A 6,273-nucleotide genomic window follows, 5' to 3' on the forward strand; every position below is an offset into this window, starting at 1 on the left:
AAATGAAAACTATTTATGGCGTTGTTTTTGAAGATATCCTCGCTATGCAACAGTTTTCACTTGTGCTCTAATCGAACAAACATATCCACCATTATTGCCCAATAAAAAAGATACAGTTCATTGAACACATGTTGACCATGTGTGACATGCTGGAGCATGTTGTCACACTGCTGAATAGTGACAACTTCCCTATGTGACAACTAGCCCCGGTGAGCGACTAATTCGACTTCCGGCTATGTTAGTTATAGTTAACTAGTCGATTGAATAGTGACAACTTCCCTGTGTGACAACTAGCCCCGGTCTCCCCTACTGTGCAGTATACTTGTTTGTACATACAGTAACTGTATTGGACTTGTGACAGTTACCTAAACAGGTAGAATGCAAGCACACAATAAAGGAATATATGTTCGCTGCTGTCATATGCATCTCCCAAACATTAATACAAATTTATAATAAAAAAAAATCCACACAAAAATCCACACATTGACAAAAATGCAGGATGATTTACATATTATGAAATATTGACACGTACGCTATGAAGCTCAAAACCATAAAACACAGAACTGAAACATTAACTGCTTTGTTGATAAGTAACATTATGAGGTTATGGTTGCAGGAGGCTATGAAGGGAGCTAGAAAGCCACAGTCTGATGCTTCCTGTCTGTATGATCTGCCCCTTTCAGCAGAACTTCTGCCTGGTTGTGTGGTGGGGTGTTTTGGGTGGGAACAGATAAAGAGATGTTCTTCTTCCATTTTAATCCACCGTAGCAGTTTAGTGACTTGAGTAACAGCTGATTTCTTAGTGACCAGCAGGCGTACATCTTAAACTTGCTTATGACCTACTGATCAAGAGGGAGAGATTAGTAAATTGACTTCTTCTACAGTCAACTATTGAGAGCAACAGTTTACACAATATCTTGCTGAGTAACTTTAAGTTAGTGTAACTGTAGAAATGTGTATAGCCCTAAGGCTTGAAACTTACTCTACAATTGAATAGCATATTTCTGGCTTAACGATGAAATGGCACATACCCACACCAGCAGAGTTTCTTTGTTTGTTGAATGGTACATTAATTTAAAGGGCCATGACGTGCTGTGGATGAGGCTGGGCATGTTGTGATACAGAACCATCAAGCATATTCTCTCCTCCTGGCTTTTGTATGGCCTCTCCATTTCTGGGCTGTGTAAAGGGTTAAAAGAAAAGCCTTGAGGACATCATGTACAGTACATGCATGTTCGTGGTGTACACCAACTGACGTGTCATGTGTAAACATCTGTCAACACAAACCATCATGAAAAAAAACATATCATGTATGGTGTTTTTTTTTATTTTTTATCCCCTTTTCTCCCCAATTTGGCATGTCCAATTCCCACAACTTACTAGGTCCTTATGGTGGTGCGGTTACTCACCTCAGCCCGGGTGGTGGAGGACAAGTCTCAGTTGCCTCTGCTTCTGAGAGAGTCAATCCACGCATCTTATCACGGGAGTCGTTGTGCATGACACCACGGGGATTCACAGCATGTGGAGGCTTATGCTATTCTCCACGATCCACGCACAACTTAACACACACCCCAATGAGAGCGAGAACTACTAATCATGACCACGAGGAGGTTACCCCACGTGACTCTAACCTCCCTAGCAACCGGGCCAATTTTTTTACTTCAAAACAGCACAAATTCTCCTAGGTACACCTGGATATAGGATGCTTCTTTGAGAATTTGCCACAGTTCTTCTGCCTTAATTGCTTCTGTGTCTTTATGGGATCCCAGACTAACTCAATGATGTTGAGTACCGGGCTCTGTGGGAGACATGGCTGGAGTCACTCAGCAAACCCTGGATTCAAAATCGCGACTCCAGGGGTGGTAGTCAATACTCGCTGAGCTACCCATGCCCCATCGGTTTATGGCGTTTTAATAAAGCGGCTCAAAGCCAAACACTACTCTTTTCAAACATCCTGTGGTTCTTGATGCTTCTCTGGTTTCAGCCATCATTTTGATCTAATCAGGCTTATTTGCATGCATTTTTCACATAAAAGGCACCTCAGAATTGGTGACCGGCTAGATTTGAAATATTCCAGGCATGTGATTAGCCCAATCCAGTGGAAATCCTAGCTAATAGGTCGACATTCATCAGGAATCAAGAGCCATCTGGAGTCTTTGATGGCTTAAGCCACTGATTCAGATAAACAAAAAGTGCTAAGCCTCTGCTAATGAGTCAAATGTCTAATGCATTGTTTGTTTAAAGGAATAGTTCCCCCCAAAATGAAACAGATCAATATTTAAGTCCTTTTTACTATAAATTCTCCTCCCTTCAGTCAGTCTCCAATTTCACATTCTTCTTGTTGTGTTTTTGGTGATTCACATCCTTCATGCATAGCACCCCCTTGACAGGGAGAAATTGATCAAATAAAATAAAAATTCTATCGAATGGCTGTCGACACCCTGATTGAATTCTGATTCACAAGCTCTCAATATAATTCAATTTTGATTATATTTGATATTGATTAATTTGGAAACATTTTAGTTACAATGTCAACAGTCCTGTTTCAATTAACCTTCAGAGACCCAGAGTAGCAGAACTGCAATGTTTTTAAGTAATAAAATAATAAACGCTGTATCTCAATAACAGATTTGGTGGGAATACATTTGCATTTGAACTGTCACGGCTTGCTAAAGTCTCAGTTGGAACAAATTTAGCAATTTTCCAGACAAGTATTTGACTAGTAATTCTTAATTCACAACTTGTTTAATGAATGGTAAAATTTTTTTTTAAAAAACATAAGACAATTTACTGAGCCAAAAGTGCAGCAAACACCCATTTAATACCCTTTATTTAATCCAACTATTATGGAGTTCATTATTTGAGCAGTAGATGGGCTTACCAGCCTTGTTCAGCAAAAACACATGCTTACTTTGTTGTCTCCCATTGTCTGCCATCATATCTTCATTCCAATGGTACAAACCTGGAATTTCTACAGAACAATTAGTCAAGGGGTCTTTTTTCTGCATATTAGGTTTGGGCTGCTGGGCTGAACTACATGAAAACTCAACAGAAACTTCTGAGGTATTTGTTGAACGATTGTTTGTTGTCTTGTTGAAACTACCTACTTCCTTTATTCTTGCTCCTGAGAATGTTGTCTCTGTCTCATTTCCCTCTATGAATGTCCTCTGTTTCCAGAATTATGCTCTTTGTTTTCCATTCTGTGACATTTTCTATGGACCTCTGTGACTCTGTGAGTGTGGAATACCCAATGTATCACATAAGGTCTGGGGATCAGAGTGGTTACAAACTGTGTAATATGTCCAAATGGGTTGACATTGGTCTCACTCATGTCACCTTAACTGCACTCACATTTACATTTATGCATTTGGCAGACGCTTTTATCCAAAGCGACTTACAGTGCACTTATTACAGGGACAATCCTGAACTTAACCTGGAGTTAAGTGCCTTGTTAAGTTAAGTGCCTTGCTCAAGGACACAATAGTGGTGGCCGTGGGGTTCGAACCAATGACCTTCTGATTAACAGCCCTGTGCTTTAGCCACTACCACTCCACTTCAAGTGTATACAGAAATGCCTTCAAGTTATGAGTGCATGAACATTTGACAGATTATATTACAAATGTAGAAATGAAGTCTCACAAAGCTGGATATGTTCTGTAGATCAGGGGTTTTCAACCTCTGGAAGGGACTTAACATTAGGGTGTTCATCCCAAAGACTTTTTTATTTTTATTTTCTCCCCAATATGGAATGCCCAATTCCCAACGCACTCTAAGTCCTCGTGGTGACTCAATCCGGGAGGCGGAGGACGAATCTCAGTTGCCTTCGTGTCCGAGTATTCAATCCATGCGTCTTATCACGTGGCTTGTTGAGCACGTTAACGCAGAGACATAGCGCGTCTGGAGGCTCCCCATCGAGAGTGAACCATGTAGTGTAACATGAGGAGGTTACCCCATGTGACTCTACCCTCCCTAGCAACCACGCCATTTGGTCTTAGGAGACCTGGCTAGAGTCACTCAGCACACCCTGGATTCGAACTCACAACTCCGGGGCTGGTAGTCAGCGTCTTCACTCGCTGAGCTACCCAGGCCCCGCATTCCAGTGACTTGATTCACGAAAAGTATTTGTTCAGACACATTTTTTTTATTTTCTTTTTCCTTTTCTTCTACCTTGTTTAAACTTTTGCCTGGCACCGCACTGCATCCACCGCACGCAGCTCTCAACAGCCCAAAGCGTTGATGTCAGGTGCTCTCATGTGAACAAGGTCATTCTTGCGTGCGCGCCAGTTTCAAATGAGTGACGAGGTGAAGTAACACTTAAATTTTGGTCTGTGCCTCACAAAACACTATCATATGGCTTCAGAAGAATTTAAATCTAAAGCACGAGTGTTATGGACGACTTTAATGGTGCTATTGTGTGTGCTTTCGGAGCCACAAACAGCCTCAAACACGATCATCTCGTCCCTCAATTTTGTGTTTCAAGGATGATAAAAGTAATACTGATTTTGGATGATGAGGTTGAGTAAATGATGGTGGAAAGTTCATCAGTATCATTAATCAGGTGCAAATTATTGTCCAGAGGTCCTGACCGCTACCGAAACAACGCGTAGATGGCGCTGTCACATGATACTTGTTGCTTTTTTCCAGAGCTGGCTGAGATGCGAGAATCACATTCTGTGGCCGAATATCCATACTTCCCTACAATATAGTATGCCAAAAACAGTATGACAATGGAGTAGTATGTCCGAATCCACAGTATTCATGAATCAGTAAGAAGTACCCAGATTACCTAATATTTCCAGAGAGATTCTGAAGTGCGGATCGACTGGACACATAACAATCCCATAATCCCTCAGAAGCTGAGGCGACATCATGTTCAAAACACTGGATTTAAAAGAACGGCGGTGAATTGCGAGTTGGAAGGCTCTTCTCAACTCTAAGTGTTATATATACCAAGATAATTGTTCCCTCTGCTTAAAGGGTAACTAAACACCTGCTCAGAGTCTGACTCCACCCACTAGAAATATTTGAAAATGCAGGAAAAGTGGGCAGACCCCGGCGGGGATAGAGGGAACGAACCGAGTGCGGGGCTGAGCGGGGGCGGGGCACCTGAGACTCGTAGTGACGGATTAATTGACAGCTGCTGTCAGACTCTATGTTATTATTATTCCTCACACGGTCGCAAGACGACATGTACATGAATCTGGCGTGGTGAGCTGGAACCTGCTTACGTCAGCTGTCACCGCTTACGTCACGAAGTACCGCAACAGCCAATAGGAAAATTCAACTGCAGTAGCCACCGTTCAACCTGAAGAGGGCAGCACTCAGACGTTTTTACACCATATATTGTAGAATTAAAACACTTTATACACAAATGTCAAAAAAATTACTTGAATCAATGACCAGTACTAATAAAGCCCCATGCTTACAGATCATTAACTAAAAAAAGTTGGTTTAGGGTTTAGTTACCCTTTAAATGGTTCTTGTTTAACAAAACCTGAGCGGATTGTTTTTGCGGTTGTTGTTCTTACGTCATACTGCATATTCAGGTCACGAGACAATGCCCACATACCCGGATGAAGTATGTCTGAAATCTATTCATACTACTCACATTCATACCTAAAAAACGTACGGTTTTGCCAGCAAATAAGTGCTTCCTTCATCAAATACAGTGCATACTGTGACAGTAGCCTATGCGGTTTCGGACGCAGCAACAGTCATTAATTATTACTGGATGAGGATTTAAAAATTTTTTTAAAGAGACTGCTGAAGTTTATTTATAGGAATGAATCCTTACAATTATAAGTTTTTATTAAGAAAATAACTATTCTAGAGTAATATTGTCTTCAATGAGATATAAAACTTTCTGGTAGTTAGTGCTAATGAATGGAGGATTCGGTTTTCTGAGCGGCCATTCTTCATGCATATCGTCCTTACCGTGCTGGGAGTAGTTCTTTAAAAATGTATCTTCTTCTCACCCACACCTATCATATCGTGTCAAAAGATATGGATTTAACCACTGGAGTCATATGGATTGCTTTTATGCTGTCTTTATGTGGATTTTGAAGCTTAAACATTTTGGAACCCATTCACTTACATTGTGAGGACCTATAGAGCTGAAATATTCATCTAAAAATTCTTAATTTCAGTTCTGCAGAAGAAAGAAAATCATACACATATGGGATGGCATGGGTTGAGTAAATGATGAGATAATTTTTGGGTGAATTTTGAACTTTGAACTAACCGATCCGATACTGGGCCGTTTACAACCGAGAC

General features: G+C 40.9%; 1 long non-coding RNA gene across 1 annotated transcript; it reads right to left on the minus strand.

Annotated features, from left to right (window-relative positions):
- Nucleotides 1-414: 414 nt before the first annotated feature.
- On the minus strand, nt 415-3,025 carry LOC127630468 (uncharacterized). Its single transcript, XR_007968874.1, has 3 exons — nt 2,912-3,025; nt 1,032-1,179; nt 415-839 (listed from the first exon to the last, which is right to left on the minus strand). It is a non-coding gene; the product is annotated as an uncharacterized LOC127630468 (long non-coding RNA).
- Nucleotides 3,026-6,273: the final 3,248 nt, after the last annotated feature.

Source organism: Xyrauchen texanus, chromosome 37 (assembly GCF_025860055.1).
Source record: "Xyrauchen texanus isolate HMW12.3.18 chromosome 37, RBS_HiC_50CHRs, whole genome shotgun sequence".
NCBI classification, from domain to species: Eukaryota; Metazoa; Chordata; class Actinopteri; order Cypriniformes; family Catostomidae; genus Xyrauchen; species Xyrauchen texanus.